The sequence below is a fragment of the Ahaetulla prasina genome, chromosome 7 (genome assembly GCF_028640845.1).
Source record: "Ahaetulla prasina isolate Xishuangbanna chromosome 7, ASM2864084v1, whole genome shotgun sequence".
NCBI lineage: Eukaryota > Metazoa > Chordata > Lepidosauria > Squamata > Colubridae > Ahaetulla > Ahaetulla prasina.
This window is the reverse complement of record NC_080545.1, coordinates 85,420,955-85,445,598: the sequence shown is the minus strand read 5'-3', so window position 1 is coordinate 85,445,598 and position 24,644 is coordinate 85,420,955. Positions and strand designations below refer to the sequence as shown.

Here is a 24,644-nt window from a genome sequence, read left to right as displayed (position 1 = left end):
ATATATATCTGAACCCAGAAATTTCTGGCTTCTTTAAAACTCCCTTAGGCATGATAAAACAAACCTTCACAATTTCCATATTTCCAACATAGATTTAAAGTAACTGTATACATTTTAGACAATCTGTCTTCATGGATAGACTACTTATTTTGCTAGTGGAAGTCAGTGGATCCAAACCCCAGACAGATTAGGGTTCGGTCATGGCATTTTACAGAATGTTCATGTCCTCTTAATAATTTATATCACAAATTCCACATATTCTTCCTGCTAGCAGCTGATAGAGTTGTTTCAATTCTTGGACAGAAGGTAGTATATAAATCAAACAAATAAATGAATAATAACTGCACTTATTGTGGGATAAGTTGAAGAATTTCAGATATGTGCAGGATGGACATCAGATGTTGTAGAAAGCTCTGTGTTGTCCAAGAAACTTTCAATGAATGTATGCTTTGGCCTGAAAAATCTCTCAGCTCTTCTTTCATTCTTTGTCTCATGTCAAAAGCAATGTTAGACAATTCAGTACATTGGTTTCCAAGGATTTTTTTTTTTCTGGTCTGAAAGTCTACACAGATTTCGAGATGAAATAGTAGGAAATCTAATCAGCATTTTTTTTGTTCTGTCAAAATTAGTAATAGAGCCAGTCTGGAGAAAACAAGTGAATGTTTGTTTCACCATGAAGAAATTTTAAATTTGAACAATTAGTGACATGTGTTGTTACATTTTTTACAACATTTTTTTACAATAATTTTGAACTCTAGTCTTAGTATTTAACCTTTTGTACATCAAAATGGATGCTATCTCATCCCACATAACAGTTGCAAGAAACAATGCTGTCAAGATGTCTTCCCTCCTACATATGTTACAAAATAAAACAGTTTTCCCCCGAATGCCATCACTCTGCTAAACAAATAATTCCCTCAACACTGTCAAACTATTTACTAAATCTGCACTACTATTAATCTTCTCATCGTTCCCATCACCCCATCTCCTTTCACTTATGACTGTAACTTTGTTGCTTGTATCCTTATGATTTATATTGATATTGATTGTTTCCTGATTGCTTATTGTACCCAATGACTATCATTAAGTGTTGTATCATTAAATGTTAAATTTGTACCCTATTACTATCATTAAGTGTTGCAAGTGTTGTACCTTGATGAAGGTGTCTTTTCTTTTATGTACACTGAGAGCATATGCACCAAGACAAATTCCTTGTGTGTCCAATCACACTTGGCCAATAAAAATTCTATTCTATTCTATTCTATTCTATTCTATTCTATTCTATTCTATTCTATTCTATTCTATTCTATTCTATTCGCATTATTTTCCTCTCTCTTTCTTCTATCCTTCTAAATTCATGAAAGTTGTCCACGAACAATATTGTGTAGGGTTAATGCATTGGCCTTGGACCAGAAATTGCAGATTCCAGTCCCCATATAGCCAAAGAACTCATTAACTGACTTTGAGCTAATCATTCTCTCTCAGCCTAACCTATCATAAGATGATTGTTGTGAGGATATAAAATAAAGAGGGACCCTCAAAGTACTCTGTCTTGAAATCCTAGAAAAAAAAAGATGGTATATTAGAATAGCAAATACCTTCTATGTTAGAGCCTGATGTTGGTAATGGAGTGGATGAAATTAACAGAGTAACAGAGTTGGAAGGGACCTTGGAAGTCTTCTAGTCCAACCCTCTGCTCAGGCAGGAAGCCTTATACTATTTCAGACAAATGGTTATCTAATTTCTTCTTAAAAACTTCCAGTGTTGGAGCATTCACAACTTCTGGAGGCAAGTTGTTCCACTGATTAATTGTTCTCAATGTTAGGAAATTCCTCCTTAGTTCTAGGTTGCTTCTCTCTTTGATTAGTTTCTATCCATTACTTCTTGTTCTGCCTTCTGCCTATCCATTACTTCTTGTTCTGCCTTGTTCTGGAGAATAGGTTGACTCCCTCTTCTTTGTGGAAACCCCTTAGATATTGGAATACGGCTATCCTGTGACCCCTAGTTCATCTTTTAATAAAACTAGACATACCCAATTCCAGCAACAAATTAAAACAACTCATATCCAAATGAGAAAGAGATGATCATTAATCGTACACTCAATCAAGAAATAGAGAATTGATCTTCAGTGAATGATGGGGCAGCTCTCATGATTCATTTTCACAGCTGGATCTACTCTCAAATCTTAACTCTGAGCTTGGATATTCTGATTTTAGAGAAATGCTTAAACATATCTGCCTGCTGATATTAGACTAACACACCCTATTAATAGGGATATGTTCCTAATCTGCTATAGCGAATTCTAGGAGGTGTGGGCATACTTTAGGAGTTCTCAGAGAATTAAACCCATTCGGAATTCTGCATTGAATGGAAGTAATCATTGAGACCTGTAGGATGGATTGGTTGTTGCGGGTATGTGATTTGCCTGGTACAATAATTTCATTGAGAATAATTCAAAGGATATGCCTCTAGAAGTTGTGGGTTCTTCCAACATTAGAGGTTTTTAAGAAGAGATTAGACAACCATTTGTCTGAAATGGTATAAGGCTTTCTTCTTGTGCAAGGGAGTTGGACTAGAAGACCTCCAAGGCCCCTTCCAACTCTGTTATTCTGTTAAAGTGCTGGCAATGTCCTACAAATCTTGGAGAACTTGGAACAGTCTTGTTGGGAAAGCCATGTTTTCTGCTGTGACTCTGCCTAGGTTTTCAGATCTCTGGAAAGTACCTTTTGCTCAGTCTTGATGATCAAAAGAGGGAGACTTATTGCGAGAGATACGTAAATATCTTGGAAGACAAAACTAGTTCCCAAAAGGGTGAATAATTTTATAAACTTTAATAGATGAATATTTAAGCACATGTCTTACCCTGGACAAAACACTGAAATAATCTATAAAGTCCATTCCATATCTTAGATCTATTCTGTGCCTAAAGAGGATTGTTGAGGTAGCAGGACAATGGGAGTCACTAGTTCTAGTGTTACCTGTTCATTACTATAGATCAGTGTTTCTCAATCTTGGCAGCTTGAAGATGTGTGGACTTCAACTCCCGGAATTCCTCAGTCAGCCATGTTGGCTGGTGAATTCTAAGAGTTGAAATCCATGCATCTTCAAGCTGCCAAGACGGAGAAACCCTGATCTATAGTAATAAAAAGGTAACACTAGAAGGGTTTAACTCAAAGATAGTTATAAGCCACAGCCACACTGGCAGAAAGGCACAGAACTAAAATAGATCTGAGTTTTATTTCCATTGTGTAAACAGGTCCAGCTACTATACTTATCTCTGATTTCCCTGTACTAGCAAAACTTGCCTTAAGGTGAAAAGAAATCTGGGCTCTTGCCTGGAGAATGCCATGCATGAGACTGGCTCTGGTAAGATTGGAAGCACAGAATCTGGATTTGCACTGGGTTAAAATTTATCTCTCCAAGGCCAGGGTTCAGGGGATCAATACAGAATCTAGGTAACCGAGGGCAGAGCACAAGAGCAGGTGGAAAGCAAGAGCAACATTAGCAGAGAGCTAATGAGCTGGTTTTCCTTTTATCTCTGCCAAGAATTTTCAGATAGGATTTGGCTGCCCAGGAATAGAAATGAATTTTGCCAAAGCAGAAGCTTTGGCCATTATGTTCACAAACTTGGCCCTGAATGCTGCCCTTGTGCCAATATATAAAAATAGGTAGGATGAGGAGAGAATCTGTTCTCTATTCTGCCCCCCCCCTTTTTACTTTTTTGTTTGGGATTCATCAAGCATAATTTTAATTTAGGGTTGAGTGTTTGCTTTTCACTGCTTTTTGTCCTGCCTTCCTCCTTTAGCCTTTCCTGGATGTATTATGAAGTAAATTAAGCGAAATGGTTCTGCACATTTTCACGTTGATCAATCTATGTATTCAGAGTTATAGCTATATGTAATGTGTAATGTGTAATGAAGGAATATATATTCATTATATATTACACATCCCTATTGCTGACTCTTGTTCCAACAAAGCATTGCTTAACATAGTGTAAGCCGCCCTGAGTCTTCGGAGAAGGGCGGGATATAAATGCAAATAAAAAAATAAATAAAAATTCACATATAAGCCAAACTTAAAACTTGGATGCTACATAGAAAGTAAAATGCTGTTCTATGGCTTTATGCATTTTTATTTAATCTTTGTTTTATATAAACTCAATGAATTTTTTTAAATTTATCATCCTTGCTATCAGTTAATAGTTGAGATAAATAGGAAGGAAAATAGGAATTTAATAGAGAGATTCACAGTCCTTATAACCTTTGCTCAAGAGAAAATAATCTGCTGTTATCTAACCTTGTTTACTCCATACCTTAGTATCTGTTGAGTGTAAGTTGATTCAGATATCAAATCAGTTCCAGTGTTGAGGGCATCTCATTGTAATTTGGCCTCCTGACTAAACCGGCACGCCTGTTTGCCTAAAGTGGGTCTCTAAACCATAATTTTGTCTAATTGATAACACTTTCTTAGCTTTCAAACAAATGGCTTTGTAAGAGGAGAGCTTTGGTCATTTATGGTAGCAAAAAAAAATGAGAAGGAGTCTAAAAGCACACTTTCCAGTTGACAAATGTTATTAAAATATGTATTTATGAAGCATTCCAAATGAAATTCTACATCAATCTAGTCTCACTTCACCTTATAAAGTGAGCTGCAGCTCATGAAAGCTGCTACCTTTTAATGAGTTGGAAAAAGTGCTACGAGGCTACTCCTGACTTCAAACCTGTGGCCTGTAACCCATTACTGAATTCTCAAACCAACTGTCCAGGTCTTATTTGGAAATGTTCACTCTAAAACATTGCATTACATAAATAAAGTAGCATTAACTTAATGCAACATTAAATTAAAACATTTTTTCTTAAGTCATTTCCATTTGTATAACGTCATAGTGGGACTTTGTAATTTCACATTGCAATTTGAGTTTTTAGTTGCTGCTTTTCATTACAGCAACTGGCTGTTAGTTTATACAAGACTCCTAATATAACATATGCAGTACTGCATGCAGCCTGCTATGGAATTTTCTATTAGCCTAGTAATGTTTTAAGTAAATATAGAAAACAATAGTTTGGCTCGACAAGTTGTAACCCAGCCACAGCCCTGCTGCTTCAACAGCCTTATCAATCTTGCACTATCCATAGATGTTGGAGCACCGTTCCCATCATCAGAAGCCATCATCCAGTAGAATATATCTGATGAGCATCAGATAAGGAATGGCCTTTTCTCCTATTTCCCCCATCGAAGGAAAATTCTACAATAGACTTATCTCATTATCTCTTTGGCAAGAAATATTCTTAAATTCTTTCAATATGTGGTTCGTGTAGATGTATACTTATTGAGCTTAGCTGAAAGCATAGTTTAATATTTGGAAAGGTTAGTTTTTCTACTATCATATCTGATTGTATCTCAGATGCTTTAAAAGTACAGCTTCTATATCTTTTTCAGTATGATTCCAAAGAACAACACTTTCTGTTATCCATATATACCCCAAACTCATCCAGCCACAGTGTCATGTCCCCATCAGAGCCGGGGTCCGAGGAGGAGGAGATGGAGCCGGGACTGATGGACTCTCTATGGTCCAGGAGGAACGATCGGAGGAGGAGGAGGAGGAGGAGGCAGTCCTGGGTCCTGGGAGGAAGAATGGGTGCAGGATGACCAAGGGAGGAGGGAGGAGAAGGAAAGGGCAGGCAACGGAGCAGAAGAGCTCGCGAGACGAGCAACTTCCTCCCCCAGCCGATCCCCGAGTGCGGAGAATGGAGAGGAGTGTCGTCAGCGCAGGGTGGCCTGACTACTTGGGAGGAGGGCGCCCCTCCCCTCCTCACAAAGCTCACCTGGGAAATAGTATTTAGGGAGACGTCGTGAGGAGGGGCTTTTGCCAGGAACAAGTGTTTGTTTTCAGATTACACTCTCCCAGCTTTGACTCAGGCCTTTTGCCTTGCTTTGAGGGCTATTCTTATCTTGTCCTAGCTTTGAAGACTTTGCCTTTGAAACTGCCCTTATGTCTGGACTTTTGCGTTGGGGCCTGGCTGGGTAATCTATGAACTGTTGTTTGCGGGACTGAGGGTGGAGTCTTACTGGTCGGCGGTGGGTCATTTGTTTAACTATTCCCAAAAGAAATAACTGTCTGGAGGCTTGCCTAACCATGACCATCTGGGTCACACTGTCTTCAGCATTGTTGTCTTTGTGTTCATAACATTCCAAAAAGGTTTGGCTTCCAGGAGCAATTTTAAGAATTAACTTCCATTGATAGACATTACCTGACTACATTAGCCGGTCCACTACAATTTGCTTGGGAAAAAAATGACATGGCTCAGCTAGAGTATTGGGATACAAAATGCCATACTTAGAAGCAGAAACCATAAGTTTGTGTGCTGCCCAGGAGAAATCTAGTGATTGCAACCTATTTCAAGGATTATCTAGCATTCAATATCAAGAAGCTGTAATAAGAGAATTCTCAGGTGCTGTAGAGGCAGATTTTTCCCGATTGTAGTACAATGGTGCCTCAGTATTCATCGTTAATTGGTTCTGGGAGGCGCAATGAGTACTAAAAACGATGAGTATCAAACAAAATTTTCCCATAAGAAATAATTTAGTGAGCCACTAGACAGCTGACACTGACAAGTTCTAGCGTGTTTGTCCCAAACATCAGGACAAAATTTTCATGTCAAAATGCATCGAGTACCAAATTCAATGAGTTTCAAAGCAGTTAAGTACCAAGGTACCACTGTATGTATACAGGTAGGTATTTGTTTGTTTATATTTCATACTTCCTAACCACCCATCTCCCTCGGAGAGAGGCTCTGAGAAGCGTAGAATTTAATCAAACATTAAAATCAGAATAATTTAGGATTGAACATTTTAAAATTCTAAGACAACTTTATAAAAAATTCAAAAGGTGGATTATTTGTGATGATGATGGAGACTTGGGAAGAAGAGTCATGTACTGCTAAGGATGTGGATATTGGCACATTTTGGATTTTAGAGAAGTCCACATAAGCTGTTGGAGCATTTGCATTTAGCTTGCTGGCCAACATTTCATACTCTGCTCCCCAGCAAACATATAATCACTGAGCTATCTTTAGTCCCTCGGTGGCTTAACTTCACCTCGGGAGAGACAGCGCGGCACAGATGGCCTACGTTTTACTGTGTAAAAAAACATCCACACTAACAAGAATATATCTTTATTCCCATCTACCAGGTCTGACAGATTTCCCCTCCTCCAAGCAAGGCATTGTTCAACTGACTTCCCTTGCTTTTTAAATTTCCTTTGGATGACCTGCTGAAAAAGTTGAAGACATGAAATTGACATACATTAAACCTTAACTTTTATTCCTTTATTTAAAAAAATTACCTTATTTTCTTTCCTTTACAGTCACTTTGTCCCTTTCCTTCAAAGGGTTGCATATCCTTTCGGATACCCTTGCAATGAATGTATTGTGTGTAGCAATAAAAAAAAATCATTTTGTGTTTTAGTAACTGGCTGCAACAGTATTCATAGAAGCAGTGGAGATAATAAAACGTATTCAAGCAGTTAAAAAAACAACAACCCACCATAAATCCTGGACAAAGATATATAGTTGGGAAGATTTCTTCATTGATGATTTGTTGTTTAGTTTTAACAAGTGCCCATCATTCTCATCATTCAGAGTATATCTTGATATACTTTGGTTTACATTAAATGGGCATGTGAATCCTCGTGTTCAAAATTAAATGTGGTGAACAGGGATTTTGTTTGCTTGTTACTTTAAAAGGAGAGTTTCCTTCTTAACAGAATTTATTGCTTGAGTTGCATAATAAGATGTTTGATTTATTCTTAACAGGTTCTGACAGGGTTCTGCAGCCATTTTTTTTTAAGATGATCTGTTTGAATACTGAATTAAAGATTAGTGGGACAAATATATAGATTAAAACTCCATAACCATCTGAGCATATTTTAACTGGATAATGCTTCAATGTCACAAACAATTTAGATGTAAAGCTGAAGTTTCATTGAGGCTTAATTGCAACTGAAATTACTTACAAACCTGTTTTGGATTAATACAATTTCTAGAATATTTAACGCTATTGCTAATTTAACAAAATAATGTACAGTTTACATGTCATAATTTAGATAGAAGATGGATGGGTAGGTAGGTAGGTAGAGATAGAAAGATAGATTTTGGAGTTATCTATCAGGAAAACACTTAGGGTTAAGTATCTACAGATTCCATTCTGAAATCTGCCCTAATTAATCTTGTTATAGATCAGCTAATAATTAGGCTTTTCTCATCCATGATCATATTATCAATGAGAAAATCAATCTAGCATGTACTATTGAGGCCTTCTTGGGCATAGAGGGTGGAATTCCCCTCTCAGGATTGGGTCTACCTAAGTTTCAAGTATGCCATCAGTTGTGATCCCAGGTTATATGTTAAATTCATCCAGGAATTTTGTATCACTCCTTTCTCCCAAGCTAAGGGAGTGCTTGTCCAGTCATTGTTGAATTCCTCTATACCAGTTCACCACCATGGGGTGGAAGGACCCATAGATTGATCCTTTCCAAGCACCTCATGAATTATACTGGGTTTCAGAAAGTATTTAGGGAGGCTTTCAAGGTCTGTTATGGAAGTCAGTCAACTCCAGAAGAACAACACAGTTTGAGACCTCTGAATCTGGAGCTTTTCTTTCTCTAGTTCTAATATTCATCCCCAGATAGAGCTGATGGCTAATCCACTTGTCTTCTTAGACTTATAGATCCTGCTTTAAGAACAGGTAGTGGCTGTGTTCTTTGTAGAAATCCATCTTGTACTCTTTTCTGTAACAATGGGCCTTGGAGTCACTCATGCCTTGGTCACCTTTTGTCTGGTGTTATTCAGATCAGGGATCTCTAACCTTGGCTACTTTAAGACTTGTGGACTTCAACTCCCAGAATTCCTCAGCCGGCAAAGCAAAGCTGGCTGAGGAATTCTGGGAGTTGAAGTCTACAAGTCTTGAAGTTGCCAAGGTTGGAGACCTCTGATTCAGATAACTCTATTTGGGATTGCCTTTGAAGATCACATGAAAGTTGAACGTGGTCCTGAATCCAGTAACACAATTATTTATTTATTTATTTATTTATTTATTTATTTATTTATTTATTTATTTATTTAATCGTATTTATATACCGCCCTATCTCCCAAGGGACTCAGGGCGGTTTACAGGCACTAAAAACAGATAAATAGAATATAAATACAATATAAAACATTTAAAAAACTTATTCTAAAGCCCGTCCAATTAAAAATAGAAATAAAACCCAATTTAAAACCCAAAATTTAAAATCTAGCTCAGTCCTGCACAATTAAATAAGTATGTTTTAAGCCCACGGAAGGTCCAAGGTCCGAAGCTGACGAAGTCCGGGGGTAGATCGTTCCAGAGGGTGGGAGCCCCACAGAGAAGGCCCTTCCTGGGTGTCGCCAGACGACATTGCCTCGCTGACGGCACCCTGAGGAGACCCTCTGTGAGAGCGCACGGACGGTGGGAGGTATTCGGTCGCAGTAGGCGGTCCCGTAAATAACCCGGCCCAATGCCATGGAGCGCTTTAAAGGTGGTCACCAAAACCTTGAAGCGCACCCAGAAGGCCACAGGAAGCCAGTGCAGTCTGCGCAGGATAGGTGTCATATGGGAGCCACGAGGGGCTCCATCTATCACCCGCGCAGCTGCATTCTGACTAACTGTAGCCTCGCGATGCCCCTCAAGGGGAGCCCCATGTAGAGAGCATTGCAGTAATCCAGGCGAGACGTCACGAGTGCGTGAGTAACCGTGGATAGGGCATCCCGGTCCAGAAAGGGGCGCAACTGGTGTACCAGGCGAACCTGGTAGAACGCTCTCCTGGAGACGGCCGTCAAATGCTCTTCTAGAGACAGCCGTTCATCCAGGAGGACGCCTAAGTTGCGGACCCTCTCCATCGGGGCCAATGACTCGCCACCGATGTTCAGCCGCGGATTTAGCTGACTGTACCGGGATGCCGGCATCCACAGCCACTCTGTCTTGGCGGGATTGAGCTTGAGCCTGTTTCTCCCCATCCAGACCCGTACGGCCTCCAGACACCGGGACAGCACTTCGATAGCTTCGTTGGGGTGGTTCGGTGTAGAAAGGTACAGCTGAGTATCATCCGCATACAGCTGATACTTCACACCGAAACCACTGATGATCTCACCCAGCGGTTTCATGTAGATGTTAAACAGAAGGGGCGAGAGAATCGACCCCTGCGGCACCCCACAAGTGAGGCGCCTCGGGGACGACCTCTGCCCCCCTGTCAACACCGACTGCGGCCGGTCGGAGAGATAGGAGGAGAACCACCGGTAAACGGTGCCTCCCACTCCCAATCCCCCCAACCGGCGCAGCAGGATACCATGGTCGATGGTATCGAAAGCCGCTGAGAGGTCTAATAGGACCAGGGCAGAGGAACAACCCCTATCCCTGGCCCTCCAGAGATCAATTACTGGCGCAGGCCCCTTTGCCACCTTGGCATGCTCCATTGCCACTTCTATGAGCTACATTGGTTCCCACAGGTGCAATTTAAGAAACTGATTATCACCTTTACAGCCCATTATGGCATTGGGCCAGATTATTTGGAAGACAGCATGTTCCCAGTCAGGCCTGCCTGCTCAGTAACAAGTGCCAAATCCTGTTTTTTAAACAATGTCTTCTTATGGAACCTGGTCATTGTGGCTTCTCTGTTGCTGGACCTACTCTATGGAATACGATTTCTTGAACTATGGATAGCCCTATCTTGCCCACTGTAAAGCCTAAAGACCTAGCTTTTCTCCCAGATCTTGGATTAGAACAGGGGTCTCCAACCTTGGTCCCTTTAAGACTTGTGGACTTCAACTCCCAGACTCCCTCAGCCAGCAAAGCTGGCTGAGGAACTCTGGGAGTTGAAGTCCACAAGTCTTAAAGGGACCAAGGTCGGAGACCCCTGGATTAGAAAGATTTGTGATTTTGTTCAATAAGGTTGACTTTTGGATTCTATTGAAAGAATTTTCGTGTTAGTTTTTCATATTTTGTTTCCTATGAGAAAGTATTCGTGTTCTGTTTTTAATTACATTAAAACATCCTGGCTAAGAAGTTCTACAATAAAGTTTCTCAGAGCCAAAGAAGATGTACTGTAGATTTAGTTGGCCGTTAAAGGGCAATAATAGGAATATCCAAAGTGAGTTTTAAAAAGTTGAAACAGGTAGTAAGAGAAATGCAGAAAAACAGTCCTTCAATGACCGGCAGTAGCTCTAAAGATGAGGAATGTCTGCCTAGCATGACTTTGAAGGAAACCATTCAGATGGACTTCTCATGGCTGTTTTGGTACCTAAGCCAAAGACTCTGTTTTTCCACTCCATTAGTCAGTGGTGAGACAGCCTTCTGCGATAAAAAGGAGCAGTCCAGAATTTATTCTCTGCATGAGGAAGAGTTCAGCCTGTTCTTTTCTTAAGACCATTATGCTTCTGTTTTTCTCCATTCCTATATAACCTATTCTGAGAAGTCAAATGAAAAGTGATGCATTTTTTTTGCATGGGGGCCAAACCCATCTTCAATTTCTATTTCAGTTGTTTTGCAAGTCCATATTGGTACCTAACAGAAGTGACATAGTAAAGTTTTGGTTCTTATTGTGAATTGGAGGTAGGGGTTAAAAAGTTTGACAGGAAGTACCATCCTAGTTTCATGCCACTCCCTGCTACCGGCTGACACATTGCCTTTTGCATATTCACCTCTGCTCTTCTGTCTGTGAAAAGTCACAATCGCTCTAGTTGTCCTTGTCAGTCAGTTGGCCAAAGGTCATTATAAGGGGGTCTTCCAGCTGCTTTTTTGGTGATAAAACTTGGCCAAATGTGTGCCTTTTTTTGGTAGTTGGTAACACTTTTCAATGAAGCTCTATGAATATCTACTAGAGTTGATCCCAAGTATTCATATAAATTTCTCTATTCACATAATTTCATACTGTATATAAAGATAAAATGAACCTGTTTAACTTCTAATGAACCTTGGACTGCTGCAAACTATCTGGAACAAACATTTTATATAGTTACTGTGTTTATTGCCACAATTCTTCATAAAATCCGTAATGTGATGGCTCCATCGATTTGGAGTGGAAAAACAATAGTGAAAGAACTATTACCGAATTTCTGGAATACCTTCTGCTGAAGTGGAGATAATTTACAACTCTTGTCACACCAATTTTAAAAGTTGCCTCAGATTTGTCATTCCTAATTTTAACTCCTAAGAATATATTTTCAAAACACTAAGAATAACATTGGCTGTTACTGTACATGGATGTACTCTCCAAATTAATAGTTATTGCTGAAGTGTTTTTAGATGGTTTGGTCAGTTCATTGCATTTTGTGTTGAATATATTCTAGAAGGTAAAAATAAGGCAGATCTTCTTGGAGGTGTTTGATAGCAATTTCCTGACTGACTGGCTTAGTATTTATTTTGACATTCCTCCTGGTTGAGTATTTTTGACCTTATGGGCACTTCCTTATTGGAGAAGGCTAACAGTCTGGAGTAGAGAGGGAAAGACAATAGTGTTTCCTTTCCATCAGAAAGCTCAACATTTATCTCCAGGATCCCCTCAAAAGGGGGTTTAGGCACAAGCTTGCATTCTGCCTTCCTCCTTTTGTTTCCCTGATTTGGCAGTTACTGAATTGGACAAACTTGGAAAATGAATAATGAATTTTGAATCTTGGTGGTTCTCCAAGCAGAGCTACTTTGAGCAGGAGCAGCTACCATAATACAGTATGTGATCTCAGTTGTGCCTTATTCCACTTCGAACAAGCCGTAATTTGAGTTTTGTATTCAGGTTTGTTAGAAGCCTAGTTGATCACTGGTATTAATACAACGTGTGTGCTTATTTTCAAAAGTTACATCTACTTGTAAGGAAGCAATTCCCTCAATGTTTAAGATCATGTATAGCTGTATTTTGTGCCCCTTGGCATCTCATTATGGTGGCCACATGACCACTTCAGACAACACCGGCTCCTTTGGCTACAAAACAGAGATGAGCTCTTCCCTCTAAAGTTGGACAGGACTGGATAGGGGAAACCTGTATCTTTTTAAAAAAAATATTATTATAGTATAAACTTAAATGTCTAGAATAGAATAGAATAGAATAGAATAGAATAGAATAGAATAGAATAGAATAGAATAGAATAGAATTTTTTATTGGCCAAGTATGGTTGGACACACAAGGAATTTGTCTTGGTGCATTTGCTCTCAGTGTACATAAAAGAAAAGATATGTTCATCAAGGTACAACATTTACAACACAATTGATGGTCAATATATCAATATAAATGTATTTATATTTATATTGTATATATATAAATGTTGTACCTTGTACCTTGATGAACATATCTTTTTTATGTACACTGAGAGCATATGCACTAAGACAAATTCCTTGTGTGTCCAATCACACTTGGCTATTCTATTCTATTTTAAATCATAAGGATTGCCAGCAACAAAGTTACAGTCATACAGTCATAAGTGGAAAGAGATTGGTGATGGAACTATGAGAAGATTAATAGTAGTGCAGATTTAGTAAATAGTTTGACAGTGTTGATGGAATTATTTGTTTAGCAGAGTGATGGCCTTCGGGAAAAAACTGTTCTTGTGTCTAGTTGTTCTGTTGTGCAGTGCTCTATAGCGTCATTTTGAGGGTAGGAGTTGAAACAGTTTATATCCTGGATGTGAGGGATCTGTAAATATTTTCACGTCCCTCTTCTTGACTCGTGCAATATACAGGTCCTCAATGGAAGGTAGGTTGGTAGCAATTATTTTTTTCTGCAGTTCTAATTATCCTCTGAAGTCTGTGTCTTTCTTGTTGGGTTGCAGAACCGAACCAGACAGATCTCAAGACCCGTCTGTCCCTCCCCCCCCCACGAGCTCTGTTTTTGGCTGGCATAGTGCTTGGGCCTCCACAGGCGCTCCCGACATGAGTGATGTTAGGTTGGCTACGCCCCCTGGTCCCCCCAAGGTCAAACGTAACCCCGATGCAGCCCTCAATGAAATCGAGTTTGATACCCCTGTTCTAGACTATCTAGGCCAGGGGTGTCAAACTCACGTTGTCATGGCGGCGTCCTGTAATGTATTGTGACCTTTTTCCCCTTCGCTAAAACGGGCGTGGACATGGCCAGCGCGTGACACATCCGGCCCGCGGGCTGGGAGTTTGACAGCCCTAATCTAAGCACATAACAATTTTGAATTCAGCTTTTGCTCAGAAAATAACATTGGGGTGGGGAGGTACTGTAGTTCAGATCCCAATCAAAAAAGATATGAATTAATTTAAAAAAAAAAGCAAAAATGGGAATTCTCTACCTGTACTGTGCAGCTGACAATAAATGAAGAAGAGCTCTGTGTGAGCTTGTCTGCCTCACTTAGCAGATGTTTCTATATGTGGCTTCCAATCCACGAATAGGTATTTTTTGTTGCCTCTAAAGACCAGAAAAACAGTCCATCTTTCATTCAGTGAATCACATTATTGATTTTCACATAACTTGTGACTTTTATGTTGTTTTAATAGTCATTAAATTTACTATTAGCAGGTTTCCTTTGTAGCTTTAATTTCCTTTTAAACACTTAGCTTAAAATTAACTCCTGCTAGATGACAGCCCTAAAATGGGATGCGGTGGCTCAGTGGCTAAGATGCAGAGCTTGTCGATCGGAAGGTCAGCAGGTCAGCGATTCGAATTCCTAGTGCCACCTAATGGGGTGAGCTCTGTTACACACCACCCGAGCAGTTTGAAAGCACGTAAAAAATGCAAGTAGAAAAATAGGGACCACCTTTGGTGGGAAAGTAACAGCGTTCTATGCGCCTTTGGCATTTAGTCATGCTGGCCACATGACCACGGAGAGATCTTCGGACAGCGTTGGCTCTTTGGCTTTGAAACGGAGATGAGCACTGCCCCCTAGAGTCGGGAACGACTAGCACATATGCATGAGGGGAACCTTTACCTTTACCTTTACCTTTAGATGACAACCCTAGCTGAATTTGGCCACTCTGAAAAGGCTAAGGAAAATTAGGTGTAGTTGGTTAATATTTAGAAAGAAGACCTCCAAAGGATACAGACTAGAATATAAAACAACCCTGACGGTGGCAAAGCACTTCCATAAAGCTGCCAAGAAAACAATAGGGAAGTATTTAAGAAGACTTCGAGAGTCATGTTGAACAAGACTGCCTTTTGGAGATTGCTTGTTTATGAGCTATCAGGCGGAGTGTGTGTGTGTGTGTGAGCCTTCCAAAATACGTCTAAACTCTGAAAAAATGCCAGTTTGTTTTTCTCCCTTTGCTCCGTGTTTCATTTCTTAAGCTTAAGAAAATTCTTGATTCATAGCATAAATATTTTCTTTGTTTCATCCAATACTGTAATTTGGTAAGCTCTATCTTAATTGTTCTTAGTTGCCCTGTAAGAGAAAACTTCACAAGCTCCTTCAATTAAAGCTGAAGGCAAAGCGGGAACTTTCAGCTGAAATTGTACGATTAAGAATCAGATCTGAGCATTAAGAAAGTATATACCTTTTTTTTTTTTTGCCCATGTTCACAGAATCTTTAATGACTGTCTGCCTATTGCTTATCTTCCCTCTTGCTGTTTTGTTTTATTTGTTTAATTTGGTCAAACATCAAAGCTCCTTGGTGTAAACTGCCAGCAAGCTCTTCCACGTAGTGGCACTTTATGTGATGATTCTCCATATGTTTGCCTCTTATTTTATGGAGTCTTCTGTCTGCTGATGTGTATGAGATTGGTAGTTTTCAGAACACAGAATCAGATTTTAATAATATCTTGGTAATGTAGTTCTCAGATCTTTCTCTGTCAATCAGAGGCTTATCCCATCTGTACCTTTTAAAAATAGGAAATAATGTGACTTACTCACTGGAAATCAGGTATTTTAACATCACAGATAAACATGGTCATTATTTTATGAACTATTAATATCGTAGTATGGAAGATTTTTGTTGGGATTATTGAACATATTCTTCTTGAGCATTTTAGATGGCTCTATGTGATTTTTGACATGGTTTTCCCTTAAAATAACTTCAGCAAGATTTGCAGACAAAAATCCTCAGTAGGGTTTGGCTGTGATTCATCTATCTATCTATCTATCTATCTATCTATCTATCTATCTATCTATCTATCTATCTATCTATCTATCTATCTATCTATCTATCTATCTTATCTATCTATTGCATAAGAATAATTTCTTATTAGCTATTTTTCTGTCCTTCCAAAGAGCTTCATACAATCATGTCAGAGACCTTAATTACTTGAATCTGCTATAGTTCCAAGTTAAACAGTACAACTTTCAAATCCTGGAATTGATGTTGGATTATACTTCCGAGAAAGACTTGCAAATATTCTACTTTTAATCCGGGAGTGTAAATGTTAAGATGTTGAATTCAGACAAGGACAATGTGACTGAAATTTTCATTTGGTTATTGAGATCGTTGACAGAAAGATTAGAGTTTATTTCAATTATTGATCAATAAAAATACAATCAATAAAACGAGCAATACAAGACTATATCCTCTAGCAATAACTATTACCATCCATTTGCCTGCGAACAGCGGGTGACTTTGAACCACTTACTGTTTCTCAGTTGAACCAATTGTAGATTGTTGTTTGAAAATGAATAACACCCCCTCAGGAAATAAGTTCATGGATAATACCCATGTACTGTAATAAACCATTTGCCTCTTTTCTTGACCTATTTGGGTCTTTTGGACTAACTGTACTGCAGAAATATTGTAGATTATCTCTGTATTATATTGTACTTAGCAATACACATTTTTACCCTTTAATTTATAATCAGCATTTAGGAAGTTATGCTATCCTACAATTCCTGATTTAAGCTTTTTGAATTATTTTAAGGCTCGTGACTTTTTTTTTAATTGCCATGTGATTGGTTGCTCTTATTTTTCCACCAGGAACTGCTCGGTGAACTTTCCATATTTGTCAGTCCTCAAAAGTTCTTTTAACTGTTATGGTTTATAACCATCCTTTCAGCTTAATCGTTTGTAAGCTTGCTTGAATACTATATATAGTCCCTAGTCACACTTCTGCTCTAGGCTCACTGAACTGCTTAGGTTACTCATGGATATAGTTGACCAAAGAATACATACCTCGTAGGATTTTTATTACAGTGTGTATAATAAAAGATAATAATACACTCTGTCAGCTGAAACTGATAAATGGGCACTGTTAAATGGGCCGTTGACCTTAAAACCATCAACAGGCATGTCCCGGTTAGATTTCTTACACAGTAAGAGAATGCGTGCTTTTCACTAAAAATAAAATAATCTCATTACAGTTTCCAACAACTCAGTGTCAAAGAATCAGGAAGCAAATTTTGTGGGAAGAATTTAAGAACTGGGACTAGAGTGGACACTTCTGGGATGACTAGACAAGAGTTTGATGTGGCAGAAAGCAATGTTCTGTGTCAGTTGTATTTGTATTGTGCCTGTGTGTTGTATTTAGGAATAAGGGAATGCTTTTGCCCATTCAAGTAGTGGATCTCAGTGAGTAGAGATCCAGATTTGCCACAAAACAAAGAAGGCCTTCAGCCCATGAGGTTGATCATATCTTAATGTACATGATAGACCATTATTTGCAGCTTTATTGATATTGCAGATCTCAGTGTAGAGAATGTCTATTTTCCCTGAGGCAGCCGAGTAGCTAAATACAGGTAGTCCTCAACTTATGACCACAATTGATCCCAAAATTTCTGTTACTAAGAGAAACATTTATTAAATGAATTTTGCCCCATTTTTACGATCTTTCTTGCCACAGTTATTAAGTGGATCCCTGCAGTTGTTAAGTTAGTAGTACAGTTGATAAATGAATCTGGCTTCTCCGTTGACTTTGCTCGACGTTGCCGAGCATCCAAATTTTGATCACGTGACCATGGGGATGCTGTGAACTGTGAAAAACGGTCCTGTCACTTTTTTTCAGTGCCTTTGTAACTGAACGGTCACTAAATGAACTGTTCTAAGTCAAGGACTACCTGTATAGTGGCAACCACATGACTAAGGGACATTGAGAACATCATAAATGGTTGTAGAGTTATATTTTCAGCAGTGTCATAACTCTCAGCAGTCACTGAATGAGATGATTGGTAAGTGAGGATTACTTGTGCTTCAAGAGCAGAATAATACTCAGTGCCAAAACTTCTTCCAATCAAGTTCTTTACTCATGTATTTATATACCCGACCCCAATTCGTATGTATGTGGATCAAGTGAATTGTATAGGAAGGCATAAACATATGATGAAAGATTCTTTACAACTCTTCAAAAACGGTTTGCAGAAGTACAAAATTTTACTTTTATGGAAAATAAAGTAACATTATCTCCATTTTAGCTACAATTTTGTAGGGAATTAGCCTGTACTATAATCAACCGCCTGATTCAGACATTTTTTTTTAAAAAAAGAAAGAACACGGACTTGTTTTTAAAGTGTAAGCTAGATTCTACTACAGACTGGTTCATTTTTTTTATTCACCCTGCTTGCTTAGGCATCCACAGATGTAAGTACAGGCTACACATAATAAGTACTTAAACTGAACTCTGAAAAGAACAGCAGTGCACCGATTCAGAGCTATAACCTTCCATTATTATAATATCCGATGCATTTTCTGTGTATCGAGGCAAGAGAATCAACTTGCGAAACCCTATAGCAAAAAATTGGCATTTTAAAGTCATCTTCCTGAAGTTGACATATTGTAAAGCAGTGGTGATGTATATATAGAGTGGATGTTATAAATCTAAAGAAAAAGTTGAAAGGGAAGTGGCTGACATCTTGCTTCTCTTTAGAAACCTTCCCCAAAGAGAATCAAACATAGATAATATGGTCAACCCAGCTCAGGCAGAGGAAACTCTATAGATATATAGAATTGGAAGGAACCATTTAGGCCAGGGGGGTCAAACTCGCGTCATCACGGCGTTGTCACGTGATGTATCGTGACTTTTTTCCCCATCCGCTAAATCGGGCGTGGATGTGGCCAGCCTGTGATGCATCCGGCCTGTGGGCTGCGAGTTTGATATCCCTGATTTAGGATATCCAAACTGAGGCAACCATCCACGTTAAAGCATACAATAGAGAGATAGTGATACAATGTGTTTTGTAGGCAGTCTTCAGTTTTAATTCTGACAATCCAATTACAAAAATCTCAGGCCACAGGGCTTTGCAAAAATCCCAGGCCATGTTCTTCAAAAGACAAGCCCGAGCAAGATATAGTATGGGCTGTATATTCTTGTGAATGAGAAATCCTCCGTTCTCCATATTGGTGGAGACAGCAGCCAGGAATGGGTTGCACTCGCCTGTTCAGATTGAAGGACTGAGTCTATCAGAGTTGTTAAATCCTGCCCCCTGTTGCTAGGGGTCTTCGATTTACAACAGTTTGTTCAGTGACTGTTGAAAGTTACAACAGCACTGAAAAGTGACATTATGACCTTTTTTCACACTTCCAGCAGCCCCATGGCCATGTGCTCAAAATTCAGAGATTTGACAACTGACACATATTTATGACCCGTGTCCCAGGATCATGTGATCCTCTTTTGCAACTTTCTGACAAGCAAAGTCCATATTACTAATTTAACTACTACTGGGATTTACTTAGCAACTGTGGCAAGAAAGATCGTAAAATGGGGCAAAATTCACTTAACTGTCTCACTTAGCAACAGAAATTTGAGGCTCAATTGTGGTCATAAGCTGAAGACTACTACCTATAGTTAGTATAGGTCGTCCTTTGCCTGTCCTGTTGCGTTCCTTCCCCCCCCCCTTGCAGAGTGGAGAAATTGGAGAAGAAGGGATTACAAGAGAGTATGTAGGCACACAATGGGGAATACACATGAAAAGAGTATGGTGCAGCCGACAGGCCCAAGGGCACCATGCAGACAACCCAGCATGTTTTCCATTGTGGACCTGCTTGTTCTTTTGTAATCTCTTTCTCTCCAATGAATGCGAATAGAAATATTAATTTCCTTTTTTGCTAATTATCCCAGTTCAGGAAGGGCGAATATTTCAAATGGGGAGGTGAGGGGTGGGGAGAGAGGAAAGGAAGCACAATCAAGGTCATGTGATTTTCCACTTAACAACCTCATTGCTTAATTATATAGTTGCAAGTCCTAATTGTGGGTTGCTGATAAGAACTGCCTGCATTTATGTGCAAGTCTCTAGAAAGCTAGCTTAATAAATAATGAAATAATACAATTTAGCATTTTCACTTAAGTTAACCTTTTATCTCTCGACTTTCTTCTTTGCCCCATGCATATGTAAAGATTGCAGGTGGAATGGATTCCAGCCTATTTACTCATCTCCATAAAATCCTTGGTTTGATGTTGCGAGGGGAAAAAAATTGGAAGTCCATTAAAGAGCTGTTCTTGTTCCTTACTCTTACACTCTTATCTTTGCCAGGAATGAGGTTTGGCTGTTTTAACTAAAATTCCTAACTCCCTTTTAAGTTTCTTAACCTGCAAAACCCATTCCACTTCCAACAAGCCTTCCACAAACTCTGGAATGCGGAGGTGTCCTAGCTTGGATCTGCAGGTGGTTCCAAGGGCAGATGATGCATTCGTGGAGATGCCTGCAGGCAGGAACAGCCACACTTCTAATCTTGTTACCACCTCCTGACAAAACTGATTTCCTAATAGGATTTTATTAGCTCCCAGTTCTAAAGTTTTAGTTCTTTGTCTAGCTTATAGACAGGTCTGGTGCAGCAGTAAAATCCTACCGGTTCATACCGGTTCGGGCGAACCGGTAGTGATAAAAACTACCGGTATTTCCGACGATCAGCTGTGCCGCATGATTTAAAATCGCTAGAAAGCAGGAAATCCTGCTTTCTAGTGAATCTAAATTGCGTGGCACAGCTGTTTCCCCACCCCCGCTGTTATATTTACCTTCCCAAGCCTTCTTTTTCTGCACATTTGGTGCGGAATGCACATGCGCACACACCACGCATTTGGTGCTCACTGCGCATCCATGGCCAGCAAACCGGTGGCAAAATGGTTCAGATTTCACCACTGGTCTGGTGTCCCTGTGAATGAAAGTTACTTCTAGCCTCAAGTCGGAGTCAGGTATCCAAGCTGGGAGGAGAACATGCTGCCCAGTTGCTATTTTTAAGTGCTTGAACAGTGCACGAACACTGGTAACTGTCCTCTGAAGCAGAAACTCTGGTCATAATCAGCTGTTACTTTTGCCGAATCTAGGTCAGGGCTTCTATAGAGTGCTGTTTGCACAAGAAATTGCAGCAAGCAATTTCCAAAGAGAAACTGCATGGCCCTTGCCAGTCCTACGAGAGTGCTTCATGGGAAAATAATTTGTTTTGTTAACCCGGCTAACAAAGCCTCGTAATCTGCCTTGGCAAGACAGGGGAGGATTGATACAGCACCAACCTAACAAAACAAGATTTGTGTACTGGAATTCTTGGTCTTTCCCACCACTGAGGAGACGTGGTAAAGTGTGGTTGACTTAAAAGAGTGTGGAGCGTTGAATGCAAAAAGCCTAGCAAATTTGTTCCTAATTGCTTTGCTTGATCTTCTGGTTTCCATGAGGGCATTGCTTTTTCTTTAAAATAATAATAATAAAAAATTACGGGAACAGAGCCGGATGGATGTTTAGATAATTGATTTGGTGTGGGGTGGATTTAATCATCCAAAACTGGAATAAACAAAAGTGGGAGAGATGCTATCGCTCGGTCTTCAAGATGTATTCTGAGGATCGTGCAGTTCTGGTTGCTTTATGGGTTTAACCTATGAGTGCTTTAAGGAATGAGATAATGGCAATTAGCCTAATCATCACAATATACTTGAATTGTGCGCTGAATATGCAGCTGGAGAAAATGAGTTAATTACACCTTATTTTCTTGAGGTTTCACCTTTCTAATTTAAACAGGTGGCCTTAGGGAAGTCGATAGTTCCCAGATGAATCTTGGTCTTCATGCCATATGTTTTGTTTTGGGTTAATATTATATGAGAATCTAATCACGTAAGCCACAGTTTGCAATTGCTGTCATCGTGGCAAGTTGTGATTGATTCAATAAACTATAGTTAATAAGCCATGCCTTAATGTACTGTTCAAATCAAGTCAATATTTGCCAGTCTCATTTCTCTTGCACTAAGTCCAGTTGTTATAAGGAATACAGAGATGCCTTAAATGCTTTTAAAGTTGCCTAAAATGGTAATGTTGTTATCCCTCACTATGATGGGGCTCGGGATCTTTTAATGGAGTCAGGCTCTTAGCACAATAAAATGCAAGTATTTTGATTCCTGGTATGTTAGTGCACTTATCTGGTGGAGTAAGAGCTGGCAAAGAGAGAGAGAATTAGAGATTGTAATGTGGTTGTTGCAGGGAATAGGATGGGCTAGTGGTTGGCCCCCTTATCCCTTCAGATTGACTTTCACCAAGGAAACATAGGTGATACAATGAACCCTTCAGACTTCAGTTCCTGCTTTTTAATGTCAGGTCAATTGCCCATAAAACATCCAGAACTCAATGCTGGATGAAAGCATTGATTTGCCAAGTATTGAAGAGACCTGGCTGGTGGGCGGTGGGGGGAATCAGTTCTAACGAAAGTTGGAAAACATACATTTGTTTGTTTTATTTAAAAATATTTATATGGCTGCCCATATTTCAGACAACTCTGGGCGGCTCCCAATACAATCATTTTTAACAACTATAAAATACACTCAAAACATAAAACATTTAGAAAAGTAAAAACAGAAATCTGTGCCAGTCCAGGCAAACATATCCATTGTCTAATCTCCCCAACACTTGAGGGGAAAGCCAGGTCTTTAAGATTGAATGTATTCTTGATCATTGCCTAATTGTGAAAATGAACTGGTTGGGAAAGGACAAGCTTGAAACTAAAGGAAGACATTGGTGCTGTTAGTAAGAGAAAAGATGATGGGAACTAAGCTTGTTCTGGATGGATCTGCACTTCCCCCAAAGGAGAGGGTGCGCAACTTGGGCGTCCTCCTGGATGAACGGCTGTCTTTTGAAGATCATTTGACGGCCGTCTCCAGGAGAGCTTTCTACCAGGTTCGCCTGGTGCGCCAGTTGCGCCCCTTTCTAGATCGGGATGCCCTATGCATGGTCACTCACGCCCTCGTGACGTCTCGTCTGGATTACTGCAATGCTCTCTACATGGGGCTCCCCTTGAAGGGCATCCGGAGGCTGCAGTTAGTCCAGAATGCGGCTGCGCGGGTGATAGAGGGAGCCCCTCGTGGCTCCCGTGTGACACCTATCCTGCGCAGACTGCACTGGCTACCTGTGGCCTTCCGGGTGCGCTTCAAGGTTTTGGTAACCACCTTTAAAGCGCTCCATGGCATAGGGCCGGGTTACTTATGGGACCGCCTACTGCTACCGAATACCTCTCACCGACCCGTGCGCTCTCACAGAGAGGGACTCCTCAGGGTGCCGTCAGCTAGGCAGTGTCGTCTGGCGACACCCAGGGGAAGGGCCTTCTCTGTGGGGGCTCCCACCCTCTGGAACGAACTCCCCCCAGGACTCCGTCAACTTCCGGACCTCTGAACCTTCCGTCGCGAGCTTAAAACACATTTATTCATCCGTGCAGGACTGGATTAGATTTTAAATTTATATTGGTTTTTAATGGGTTTTATTATTTATACTGCTTTTTAATAATTCGGCCTTTTAGAATAAGTTTTTTAATTGTTATTTTAATTTGTATTTATATGTTTTTACTTGCCTGTGAACCGCCCTGAGTCCTTCGGGAGATAGGGCGGTATATAAATGTGATTAATAAATAAATAAAATAAATAAATAAATAAATAAGTAGATTTGTAGTGTGAGAATATTCTGAAGTCATACTTTGCAGGTTGTAGTTCATGGTGGGGAGTATTTTTTTTTAACATCTAGTGCAACTCTTATGGACTGGTAGGACTAGCTAACATTTACCCATATCTTAGTTACAAACTGGCTTGGCTATTGTATATTCTTTACATGGATTAAATTGCTGACTAGTGCAAGATACAGAGATCATATGATGTCTTTACTGAAAGATCAGCGCTGCTTGCTGAACACAACTGAAGATGTTGGGTGTTGAGCTATAAAGTCCTAAATGGTTTAGGGACTGATTGTCTTCCAGACCAGGGGTCACCAATCTTTCAGACCTCAGGGATCACTAAATTCATAATTTTAAATCCCACGGACCACTAATACGATCTGTCTAATGGCCAGCTGGGTGGGCGTGGCTAGGTGATCATGTAACTGGGTGGGTGTGGTCAACTCAATGTCACTCATGTTGAGGGGCGCCTCGCCGACCTCTGCTCGCCCCTCCTCTCCCAGCCCCTTCTCGCCTATCCGCCCAGGCTCCTTAGTACCCCAACAGGAAGCAGTTATTGGAGCTAAGCAGCCACCATGAGAAAGAGTTGGCAAAACAGCTGAATTCAAATTGGATCTGACCGAGAAGGAGGCTTAGCAGAAACACCTCACTGAAGACTAGGAGTATAGGCTTTCCAAGCAGAGGGAAGACCTGCGGGAGTGCAAGGCCAGGTATCGGTGCCTGGAGGCTCAGTGGGCTGAGATGGTCAGCCAGTTCCAGGCCATGATGCAGTCCCACAGGAACAAGGCCCTCTGGCTCTTCGCCACCAGCAGCACTTCCCTCCAGCCTTTGCCCAAAGTCCTACACCAGGAGGC

The 24,644-nt window shown here is 40.1% G+C and overlaps 1 protein-coding gene across 27 annotated transcripts in view; it reads left to right on the top strand.

The window, feature by feature from the left end:
* MICAL3 (microtubule associated monooxygenase, calponin and LIM domain containing 3) overlaps nt 1–24,644 on the top strand; it is a 227,890-nt gene that overhangs the window by 64,727 nt on the left and 138,519 nt on the right. The window contains exon 1 of one of the 27 annotated variants that reach the window (XM_058190695.1): nt 21,175–21,442. The exons of the other annotated variants lie outside the window; for them this stretch is intronic. The gene's annotated coding sequence lies outside the window, so the exon portion shown is untranslated. Of the gene's footprint in view, nt 1–21,174; nt 21,443–24,644 lie in introns of those variants that run through there. 27 annotated transcript variants of the gene reach the window in all.